The sequence below is a fragment of the Pleurodeles waltl genome, chromosome 11 (genome assembly GCF_031143425.1).
Source record: "Pleurodeles waltl isolate 20211129_DDA chromosome 11, aPleWal1.hap1.20221129, whole genome shotgun sequence".
Classification (NCBI taxonomy): domain Eukaryota; kingdom Metazoa; phylum Chordata; class Amphibia; order Caudata; family Salamandridae; genus Pleurodeles; species Pleurodeles waltl.
In genome coordinates this window covers 995880737-995893529 of record NC_090450.1, presented here as the reverse complement: position 1 = coordinate 995893529, position 12793 = coordinate 995880737, and positions in this window count along the sequence as shown.

The window sequence follows — 12793 nt, the reverse complement described above, 5'->3', positions numbered from 1 at the left end:
ATTTATTTACTTTATGTTATTATGTATGGTGGAACAACCCCTTAGGCAAGGGCCGCTCCCCTGGGGGGGAAATTGTACTTAGGTCATTTTTGCCCCCCTTGGGGGCAGAAACCACTTAGGCACCAGGGATTGGTGTGTGTGGATGTGTGTGTTTTGTTTCATGGGGCACCCCTTTGGGCAAGGGTCACTCTCCATGGGGTACATTACTGTTGTCCATATCTGCCCCTTTGGGGGCAGATCGGCCTATTTTTGGAAGGGTCATCTGCTCCCACAGGGGACAGAAAGCCCACCAGGGAAGATTTTTTTTCAAAATAAGAGGGTGGGGGTATGGCCGTACCCCCACCCCAAATAAATGGGGCCAAAGATGTTCTGCCCACCAGTGGGCAGATTAGGCAATTACCCCTGATCCACACCCCGGGGGGGTAGAAAGTCTACGAGATGCCATGGAATAAAAAAAAATAGTGGGGTGGTGGCCACTAACCAGTATGGGCCTGGTTCTGCCCCCACCCCAACTAAAGGGGGTAACAGTCTTTCAGCTCTTCCCCTGCACACTAAAACATCTTATCCCATGGCAAGCAAGAGGACTTTTGACTATTTTTTTGTGTTTATTTATTTATTTTTATGTGAGGAGCGACCCCTTCGGCACGGGTCTCTCCCTGGGGGGCCAAATTATATTTATGCCATTTCGGCCTAATTACAATAGCCCAAGGCCCCCCTCGGAGGAGGCAGAATCTTTAGACACCAGGGATATCTATATTCATTTATTTACTTTATGTTATTGTGTATGGGGAACAACCCCTTAGGCAAGGGCCGCTCCCCTGGGGGGCAAATTGTACTTAGGTCATTTTTGCCCCCCTTGGGGGCAGAAACCACTTAGGCACCAGGGATTGGTGTGTGTGTATGTGTGTGTTTTGTTTCATGGGGCACCCCTTTGGGCAAGGGTCACTCTCCATGGGGTACATTACTGTTGTCTATATCTGCCCCTTTGGGGGCAGATCGGCCTATTTTCAGAAGGGTCATCTGCTCCCACAGGGGACAGAAAGCCCACCAGGGAAGATTTTTTTTCAAAATAAGAGGGTGGGGGTATGGCCGTACCCCCACCCCAAATAAATGGGGCCAAAGATGTTCTGCCCACCAGTGGGCAGATTAGGCAATTACCCCTGATCCACACCCCTGGGGGGTAAAAAATCTACGAGATGCCATGGAATAAAAAATAAATAGTGGGGTGGTGGCCACTAACCAGTATGGGCCTGGTTCTGCCCCCACCCCAACTAAAGGGGGTAACAGTCTTTCAGCTCTTCTCCTGCACACTAAAACATCTTATCCCACGGCAAGCAAGAGGACTTTTGACTATTTTGGGTTTTGATTTTACATTTGGGCCATGAGAGCTTGGCTAACTCTCAAAATCATCCCACTTGGAATGGTGACGGCTGCACTTGTTGGACTTTGGGACGCTGCCATGTAGAAAACTCCACAAGACCTAGACACATCTGAAAACTAAACATCTGGGTGATTCCAGGGTGGTGTGCTTCACATGCACACGCACTATTTTCTTACCAACAATGCCCTGCAAACCTCCAACTTTGCTGGAAATCACACATTTTTCCCACATTTTTGTGATGGAACCTTCAGGAATCTGCAGGAATCGACAAAATTCCTACCACCCAGCATTGTCTCATCTATACCAATAACAATTCTGCTGCACTTGTCAGCCTAAATTTTTTTCTTTTTTAAATTGCCCTTTTGGACCCGCTTTGGTTCCCTCTCAATTTCAACATGTTTTTGGCTCTTCCCTGTCACAGGCACTTGGCCCACCTAAACAAGTGAGGTATCATTTTTACCGGGAGACTGAGGGGAACGTTGGGAGGGGGGGGGTAGGAAACTTGTCCCGGTGCGGTGATCCCACACAGAAATGTGGGAAAATTTGATTTTTTTAGCTAAATTTGAGGTTTGCTGAGGATTCTTGGGTAAGAAAACATTGAGGGATCCAAGCAAGTCACACCTCCCTGGACTCCCTCGGGTGTCTAATTTTCAGATATGTCTGGGTTTGGTAGGTTTTCCTAGATGGCTGCTGAGCCCAGGATCAAAAACGCAGGTGACCCCCTCCGCAAAAACAGGTAGTTTTGTATTTGATCATTTTGATATGTCCAGATAGTGTTTTGGGGCATTTCCTTTCACTGGCACTAGGCCTGCCTACACAAGTGAGGTACCATTTTTATCGGAAGACTTGGAGGAACGCTGGGTGGAAGGAAATTTGTGGCTCCTCTCAGATTCCAGAACTTTCTATCACCAAAATGTGAGGAAAAAGTTTTTTTGGGGCCAAATTTTGAAGTTTGCAAAGGATTCTGGGTAACAGAACCTGATGAGAGCCCCACAAGTCACCCCATCTTGGATTTCCCTAGGTGTCTAGTTTTCAAAAATGCGCAGGTTTGGTAGGTTTCCCTAATAACAAATTCTGGTAGGAAGGTCCTGGCTGCAGCAACAATGTATCTTGATTGCTTAAAAATGACACTCTGAATCGCCAGTCCTCTATCATTCTAGAATTGTGGAAGCTCCATGATTGAGTGGAAAGGCTTCCACACCATGCCACTGGCTCTCTGACCGACAGACGCAAGGGGACACTTTCATCTCAAGTAAATGTAAAAATACGTGAAAAAGCCTCGCCTCCACTGCGTTTTGAAGCAGACAGGAAGGGAGACCTGTAATGAACAGATAAGCAGTGGCCTAGAGTGCAAGGTTACATTAAGAATACTTACAGTAAAGCAAGGTTTCACTTCACAGGTCATAAACTGCTGCTTAGAGATGTTAGTATATACCTAATCCCTTTGCTATTGAAAAAGATTCACAAGGCAAGATTAGGGGTGTCCTTATGTAGAGGAGAATTTGCTGCACATTCTATGGGCAGGCCCCACTGCGGAGGTGTACCGGCTACAAAATTAACACACTGAGAGCAGGAACAGTCATCAGTGTAGAAAATAAAGCAAGAGCCACTGATTGCAGTGAGTGTCCTTTTGCCATGGTACTCCAGGCATCACCAGCTCATACACTGGGAACCAGTGCTGGAAATTAGGGGTCTGCACTGGGTCCAGGATCCGGCAGCTATTTCTGGCCAGATCTGGGACCCGGCTGACTGAGGGAAACATGCTGAATTTGCCCTGGTGTCATTTTACGACACATAGGGGCATATTTATACTCTGTTTGTGGCGAATGCGCAAACCTTACACCATATTTATACTATGACACCCGATCCCGCGAATGTCAAAATTCCTCCGTGTGCGTCGTTTTCTGGATGCGGGAAACTGCCTTGCGTTAATGACATGCAAGGTATGCGTTCCTGTCCAAAAAATGACATTAAGGCCTGTGCGCCTTATTTATACTTCTGTGCCATTTTGACCCACAGGAGGGGGTGGGCCTTAAAAAACGGCACCCAGCCTGATGGTAAGGGCAGGCATTAAGGGACCTGTGGGCTCATTTCCATGGTCCACAGGTGCCCTTCCCTGCCCCCAGGGACACCCCCTGCCACCCCCACCCACCCTTGGAGGACACCCATGGATGGGGAACCCATCCGAGGTAAGTACAGGTAAGTTGTGGTAAGCATTTAAAAAAAACGTGGTCCCCCCTACATGCCACTGCGCCCAATGGCCATGCCCAGGGGACAGAAGTCCCCTGGGCGTGGCCATTGGGCAGGGGCCATGACTCCTGTCTTTGAAAGACAGGAGTCATTTCAATGGGGGTTGTGCGTCAAAAAATGGCGCAAGTCCGGTTAGAGCCATGATTTCTGACTCTAACCTGATTTGCACCAATGTTTGACACACAACCCCTATTTTCCCCTACGCTGCTGCTGCCTGGTTAGAGTAATTTTTTTTTTACTCTGACCAGACCGCAGCACCAGCTAACGTCAATCCACAAATAAGGAGCCCGTCTGGCGTGTCTGAATGGCGTTACCCGGCAGCAAATATTTTGACGCAAACCAGCGCAAAATCCAGAATCCTTTGCAAACCTCAAAATGTGTAAAAAAAGAAACATATTTACCTCACATTCCGCTGATGCAAACTTCTGGAATCTGAGGGGAGCCTCAAACTTCCTCCTACCCAGTAGTCTCCCAATAAAAATGGTACCTGACTTGCGTGGGTAGGCCAAGTGCCCGCGACAGGAAAAAGCAGAAAACACAACATGGACACATCTGAATTATCTATTACAGAACTACCTGTTTTTGCAAGGTGGACACCTGCTTTTATTGGTCCAGGGCTTGGCGGCCATCTAGGGAAACCTACCAAACCCAGACATTTCAGAAAACAAGACACCTAGGTGAGGGGGGAGGTCCAGGGAGGTGTGGCTTGCGTGGATCACCCAATATTTTCTTACCCAAAATCCCCTACGAACCTTAAAATTTAGCTGAAAAAATCACTTTTTCCTCACATTTCGGTGTAGGATCACAGCACCAGCACAAATTTCCTACCACCCAATGTTCCCCTCACTCTCCCAAGTAAAATGATACCTGATGCAAGCTGCTGACGTCATTAGATGCTGCAGGCGGGGGGTCGGGTGGCAGCTGAAGCGCATCCCCTGCCATCCCTGCTTGGGAGTTTAGGGGGATGGCCCACGGGGGAAGTGCTACTTCCCCGTGGATAGGTGCCAGGACAGGACGGCAGGACAGCAGCACTGCAGCCGAGGATGTAATAATTATGTCCATAGCACAGAAAGGGTTAAGGTAGAGGAGATGTTAGGAAGTAGGGGTGAGGTGAACTCATGGAATTTGTCTCAGTGGAATTCTTTAGAGCCACATACAAACTCAGGGAGATTCCGTGGAGTTCCGCCAACAGGCAGAAATAAGCATATGGCAAAGCTTGATCTGTGATTAAGTGCCGGTAACGCATTGCGCACTGACAAAACAATGCAAACTGCAACATAAAGTGCACCAGAGTGCACAGCTACCGAGTTGATTTTGACACCGCTTGACAAAATGTTCTACTCGATTGGCAACCTTTCGAACAACAAGCCTTTGGGATCATCAAGGTAGTCACTCTTGTAGCACGTATATTTACTTTTTACTTGCTGTTCCACTGCTGACTACTTCCTCCTTTAAAATGTTTTTTTTTTCTTGAAGTTTTTATGTCTTCTGGCCCAGCATACATTTTTGTTCCTCCACACACTCATTATAGCACTGCACTAGCAGGTTACCCACTCTGCAGATGTTTATATTTTCTCTAATGTGTGCCATTAAAATAGCCCTGAAAGCAAACCTTGTTACATTGCTCTCCTATGATGGTCCATGCTTTGTTTTTCATTGACAGATTTGTTCCTACTTTCAAATATTGACACTTATCCCTACATTCATGGAATGCCTCTCTCCAGCACATGTCCACATTACTCCACAATAGTAAAACAGTTGACCTTCTCCCATCCTAAAAGTCAAGATCAGCTAGTCCTGTACCTGATATTAAGGCACCCTTTCCTCGGTGATGGACAGTGCGCTCCGCCTGGCCACCCTGTAGCTCTAATGACAGTTCTTCAGCGCCTAGTGCTTCATCATACTCACATACTTTTCAATGGGTAGTCTATCAACCATACAATGTCTTTATGTTAGCATACTTTACTTCTGTAATGCTCATCATGTTCTTATTGGGATCTAGTTTAACCCCTTCAGTTCTTTCCTCACAATAATGATTCTTTAGTCTCAGTAGAATTTATCTATGTTTTTGTGGTATCTCTGTGTCCCACACAATCATGTCCACTGTTGCTTTGCTACTTCTTACTCAGCCCATATTCATTGTTGTTGATTACAGTTACCTCATACTGCTGACCTTTTCAAGTCAGATTCTCTCATGTCTTCTTCTCTTGCAGGTTCCCCAAGATCTTCTGTTTGGCTGATGTTCCCATTTTGATGCACTTCTACTCTCGACATGTTGCCTCGTGCCTGACACTGTCTTGTGTGACTTGAAATGGGGACCTCTGCTTTGGACTGGAGGCCAGTTTAGGGATCCTGGCTATCATCTGTAGTCTGGCCTGGAACCGTGGAATAAGGAGGTCCTTACTAGGGTGCAGGTGGCCTGCATGCCATGGCAGGTAATATTACAGTGTAATTTGATTATGTGACCCGCTTCATTGTCTTTAAGGAAATCTTACATTACATTTGTACTATGGATAGGGAGATCAACATTTTTCAAAATCTATTTAAATCGATTTTTTTGATACTCTTACATTAAAATGTATTCTTCTAATAAATGTGGACTTGTGTATTTTACATTTCTTTACTTTTTTGTTTTAATTTATTCCTTTCTCCTGACAGTATAACTCAGTGGTCTCCAAACTTTTTAATGCCACACCCCCCCAGTTGAAAAATAGAAATTATTGGGCCCCCCTCAGAATTTTTCAAAATTATTTTATGAAGATGGCAATGTTTAAATATGTCTAGACCTATTTAAACATTGCAGTTAAGTACTGTTAACTTCCTAGAAATGCAATATTATGCTTCTGCTTAAATCACATGCCTGTTTTCTTTATAATGCTTTTTTTGGCCAGAGTCTGGCGCCCCTCCCCCCCCCGGGATCACTTGAGGCCCTACTATAACTCATTGTCTCCATTGTTTATTGTGTGATCCCTTTGCAGTTTCAATGAGTATCCTGTGTGTGGTGTTAGACTTACTTCAAGGATTGGTGGGTGACATTTTGATCCTGGTTTGCCTGTAGTACTACTTGAGTAGTGTATCATTTGTGATTTAAGCCTGAGTTGCACTTCTGTAGATTTGTTCGTAATCTTGCTTTGGCCATCCTGCCCCCCTTCATGATATCACCCCTGACACTCCTATTTTGGAGGAGATATTTGTCTTTTTTGGGTGCCTGCCCCTGGACATGGCAACATTTACACCTTTGTAGTATGGTTTCCTGTAATGCATATCCTGGACATGTGGTGTACTACTAAACATGGAGATCAGGCTCTGACTGCATTTTTTGTTTTCTTTCTCTCTTCTTTATTATTTCTTTCTGTCTATCTTTCTTTGCTTCTTTGTTTCATTTTTGCATTCTGTTCTTTCTTCTTTCCTTGTTACTTTTTTCGTTCTTACCCCTTTTGTTTCATTCTTTCTTAACTTCTATCCTTCTTTCTTGTTTTCCTTTCTTTTTTGCATTTTCCTTTATTCTTTCTCTGCCTCTTTCAGCCTTCCTTTCTTTTTCTTTCCTTTGTTCTTTCCTTCATTCCTTCTTTATGTTTCCTTTCCTTTTTTTCTTTTTTGCCTTCTTCCTTCTTATATTTTTTTACCTTCTTTCATATTGTTCTTCCTTTTTTCTTCTTTCTTAATTTTCCTTCCTTTTTTGCCTTCTTTCCTTCTTTGTTTTGCTTTCCTGCTTTCCTACTTTCTTTTTTTACCTTGTTTCCTTCTTTTGTTTACCTTTTTTTTTTTCCTTTCTTGTATTTTTTCTTGCCTTTCTGCTTTTTTTCCTTCTTTTTTCCTTCGTCTTTCTATCATTTTGGCTTCTTTCATTCTTTCTTTCCTGATGTCCCTTTCTGCCCTTTTTCTGTTTTTCTTTATTTCCTTCTTTTCTGCTTTCTTTTTTCTTCTTTCTATTGTTCTTTCCTTTTAGTCATTTTTCCTTCATCTTCTCTTTCCTTCTTTCATTCTTTATTTCTTTTTTGCCTTCTTTCCTTCTTTGTTTCTTCTTTCTTTTCCTGATTATTTTGTGCTTTTTTACCTTTCTACCTTTGATCCTTTAATGCCTTCCTTAGTTTTTTGCTTTCTCCTTTCCGTTTTGCTTGCCTTCCTTTCTTTTTTGTTCTTTTCCTCCTTTCTTTCTTTTTTTCTTCCTTTCCTTCCGTATCAAAGGCAATGGAAAGGTAGCCAATGCTAGACTGGTTGGCTTCTTCAGACATGTGTTATCCAACACATTTTGATTTTACTAGAAGCCTTATAACATAGGAACATATAGGGAATTTCAGTCAGAGTTCATCCATTAGTCTGTGATTGTGTCATTCACATTTGTCTTCCACCCAGTCCTGCATGCATGAAAGGGAAACGTGTCAACCCACTTCAGCCACTGACTGGCTTCACTATGAGCTACGACATGCTGGCCTTTCACAAGGACCACATCCACACCCAGATGTTTCCCTTCAGTGCCAGAGATTACTAAGGTAAAGAATAGTCTTTTGAGACCAGAAAAACTTTTTTTGCCCTTAGCCAAAAACTTTTTGTAGCCACCCGAACAATAATTCCCAATCGGCTGTTGGCCAACGCCAAACCTATAGGCTTTGCCAATGCTTGTCTTGCTTTCTCACTGCTCACTGCACCAGTATAGCATGTTTCAACATCATTAAGTCTTCTCCATATGCTGTACACATCTGCCCCATCCATCAATCCACAGTGATGATTTAATAAGGGTAGAAGTGAAAGGATGATGTTCATATTCCTGCTCAAATGCTTTTCCAACCAAATGCCCCCAGGAGTCTCCTTAAAATATAGGAGGCAAACAGCTGCAGACCACCCTTATGCAGATGAGGTGTATCTCCAATAAGGCACCAATTAGATAAAATGAGCCATTTATGAAGCTGTCTCTAAAGAGCAGCTATTAAAAACCATGGTGAAAAATGCGCTTCTTCCGCGGCACATCTGCCTTCCAAGGTTTCCTGCCTTCCATGCAAATGACTTTCATTCACCTTGGAGAGTCCTGACCTTCACTCAAACCATTAGTGGAGCCTCATTATGATTTGCACAATTATAGGGTATTTTAAAAGCTGAATTGGGCTTTTGTTTTGGTGCCATTTATAGTTTCAGAAGGTGTTGTCCACTGAGTGGTCTGAAGAGGTGTGCGGAGGTGTGGTGTATTCAGAGGCATATTTAAGGGATAGTTGTGACCTGTGGTAGGCGTGGTTTAGAGAAGGTGTGGTCTGTTTGGAATTCTGGTCTTGTGAGAGCAGGGCTTATGAGGTATTCTGCCAAAATATCATGCGACAAAACTATCACAGCCAAAATCTTGGCCAACAGAACATGGTGTATATATATATATATACATATATATATATATATATAGAGAGAGAGAGAGAGAGATTGAGAGTTGATAAACGAAACTCTGCACATATGTACTTTGACAATATATAAAGACAGTTGGCCCATTTCTCCATGATATTTTCCACTGTAAATATATGCACACTGCCAAAACTATGCCCACTTACTCTGCCAGGAATTCATGAGAGGATGACTGGCAGGCGTAAATTAATTTACCACTGCACACGTGGCAGTGAAACCGCGTGCACATCACATACAAGGGGTAGGAAGTGGGCAATATAAGGCATGGTTAGCTTTGTCATTTTGTGAATGCCCCAAAACACATCCGTTTGGGAGCATCCACAATATGAAATCCAACATTTTCCCAACGTGGAAGTGTTGAAACGTTATTCCAGACACGGCTGACAAAGGGAACAGATCACCCTCGGAGGGGGGAGGTCTTTTGCCAGGTGAAAATGTGTTTTCCCAGTGGAGAAAGAATGACAACATGTGTGATTACAAGGGGCTCCATTTCCCCTCAGCTTAACTTGACATTACTTAGAATTCTGCACTGCAGACCACAAACCACAGGCGATGTCACATGACATTCCCAGTAGTACGTCTGGAAAGGTACATGTCTCACCTTAACAGGCAAAATGCTGGGAATATTTGTGTATTCCCAAAAGTAGTAAATCTTTACCCCTGCGGAGGCGTCCATCGACAGGTCCAGCTTGATTACTTACTCTACAAACATGGAAACATATGTTTAATTGCATGCCACCAAGCTTTCCCCAGATGCTTCTCATGTGTACCTGCCAGCACTAGATGGGTACTATCGCTAAGAAGCTGAATATCTGATGAGGCTTTAGAAATGTTGCCCTGATGTCCTTTCAACACAAGCAGTCGCCGAATCTACACAAGTAACACACACTAGGCAGCAAGAAACAACTTCAATGGGAACCATCAGACAATGAGAATGAGTAGCTGTGAAAACAAAAAGGGAACAGAGATGTCACACCAGGAAGAAACACTGCAGGGTAAACAGAGGCTGAGGGAAGGATGTGTCAGACCAGGTAGGGCTGGATGCAGGGCGCAGGCAGTCCAGCTCTGAGACCAACATTCAATGCAAAGTCTAACTGGTGGAAATCTGACACATTTCGGTGGTGGAAAGAAGAGAGCATTCCTTGGGCTCATCTCTTAAGCAGTGACAGTCAGGCCTTTGAGACAAGGGCGAGTAGGGGAGATCCTCTAGGGGTGCCTTGGTCCTTTACTGATGTTTAACTTTCAACACAGGGGTCAGGGATAGGGCATTTAGAGACCTAAATGACAGCCTTGAAGAATGGCAGTGGGTGCAAAGTGAGCGAGGTGTAATTTCTCCAAAGAGTTGCTCCTCTTAAGCAAATGTTTGTAATAATGGGGTGAAATAATGCATTTTGAGAGTAATTCCTTCCTGAATTGGGTGCAGAATGCTCCTCAAGGGGCAATATGTTCAGTCGCAGCTGTTGAATTTTCAAAATAGTGATGGCATAAAGGTGACGCATGTGCAGCTGATGAAGTTTAACTTCACTGGAGTCATGGGGATTGTGACAAGTTCAAACATCACTCAAAGAACAAATATAGAACATCAGCCAGGCCCATTCAGCAGAGGAATGGTGAGTGTGTTATATGTAGCCGTGGTGCATTTTGGTGTATACTGTGGCAAATATTACTGAAGCATGGTGTGAAATTGCATTATCATTCACAGACAGGCTCTTTTCCATTGAAATGGCCACAAAGTCTGCAGTGACATGCGGATAACTCTATATAGAGCATAAATAATGTGTAGGAATCAGCTTTCTGCAAATAATGGTCATTTGGGCATCACCACCTGTTTTGATACTATTGAAATATTGGTTTCCATAACACTTCAGAATTACAAAACAACATTTCATTTGTGCTTTTCAAACTGCTGATATACTTTGAAATATGTGTACAGTTCATTGACAGGTATTTAAATATTGCGTTAAAAACAACTTACATGTTACAACCTTTCCTTTCACGCTCCCTCTACCCCAGAATGATTGTCAGATAGTTCACTTTACAAAATCTTCTCACTTTGAATGCTTTAGCTTATCAGCCAGGGAAATAAAAGTAAACACCAATCTCCATGGTAAAAGAATAATCACCAATTTTTCAGACGACATAGGACCTATTGTGGATTCTGACAGGACTTCTGTCGTCCCTCCATGGTGGTGATTTCAAGTGCTCCATTAAGGTGATGGAGTTCTGACTTCCGTATTTAGATGTGTGGCAGCTGAACCTCTTTCCACATCAACAGTGTGTATTCCATCGCATAAGCGGTTTTCCACTACTGAAGCTGCGGACTCCTATGCTTGCTAACAGCACTCCATCACTGTCAGGATGGAGGGATGTTCCAAGCATATTTAGATTTCACAGTTGTGCTGGTGTTGTTCTAGCACTGGACCCCTGACAGTGGGAGGCCATCGGGAGACACATTCAACACTGTACTATGCCTATGACTGTTGGATGGATGCCAGCAGCACACACCTAATGTCTTTTGACTAATTGAAAACACCTGCATGTAACACTATAAAACACACTCCATTTCAGACCATAATCCTTTTCCATTCCACTGCACAACACCATTTGGCTGCAGAAATTGCCACAAAGAAGTCAGGTAAAAAAAAAAATGTTTCTCTCCCGCCGTTTAATTTTAATTTGTATCATTTAATTCCTAGAACTTGTGGTTCCTTCTATAAATTAATTTTTTTTCATTCAAAATGTCAGGGAGGAGAAAACCCCATTCAAAGAGGGAGAATTGTCAGTCATGGTGTACAAACTCATTAGATCAGAGCCACAATTGTTTGGAGCCCAAGTACAAAATACAATCATAGCTCAGAAAAGGCAACTGAGGGCCAGTATAGTTGACAGAGTGAATGTTGTAGCAAATATCCTGCACACACGGGAGAAAAGTAGGAAGAGGTGGAATGACCATTGGGGGATAGTGCGTTCCCTGGCCTCCAAGCATCCCATGGAGGCCCAGAGGGCTGGTGGTGGTTCTCCTAGCGCTCCTTACAACTCTTTCACTGGGAGGAGATGGTCTTGCAGATCCTACATCCTGAAGTCTTGACAGGAATCCCTGGTAGAATGGAGGCTGGTAAGTCAGAGTTAGAAATGTCTCACTAGACATAAATGTTGTTTTTGCTCCTAAGTTAGCTGTTGTTAATGTGCTTAGCACCTTTGTAAAACCCAAAGTTACATTTTCCAACTCTATTATTTCATCAATATAGTAGTGTTATGGTAGTATCTCTTGCTTTACTAATGGTAAATATGTGTTGTCAATAAGTGTGTTTTTCTTGATGGATCATCTCTTGCATTTGCCTTGTTTGTTTGTTTGTTTTTTGGAATGTATTTTGTTGTAGTTAAGACAACAGGTTCCAAACGCCATCTAATTTCACATGAAGGAATGGGGCTTGGAAGTGTTTTTTCTCTCATTAACATATTTTATATATGTGTATTGATATTGTAAATGTCTGTTCATCTTCACTGCATATATTTAACTAGGAATCTTCAAATTACAATGTTGCCAGTGTTGTTAATGTTTAATTGAAATAACTACAACTACCATGATGCCTTGTTTTTGTAGCTGGAATTTTTTTTTGCAATGTGATGTTGCACATTCTCTCTTTTCTTCCCTATATTCATATATGCTAAATTGTTAGGCATTCATCAATCTCCGTGTTATGCACTGCCTTACAATTTCATCATTTTATTTCATTTTGTATGTTGTCACTTTCTTGTCATTTCATTGAATTGAAT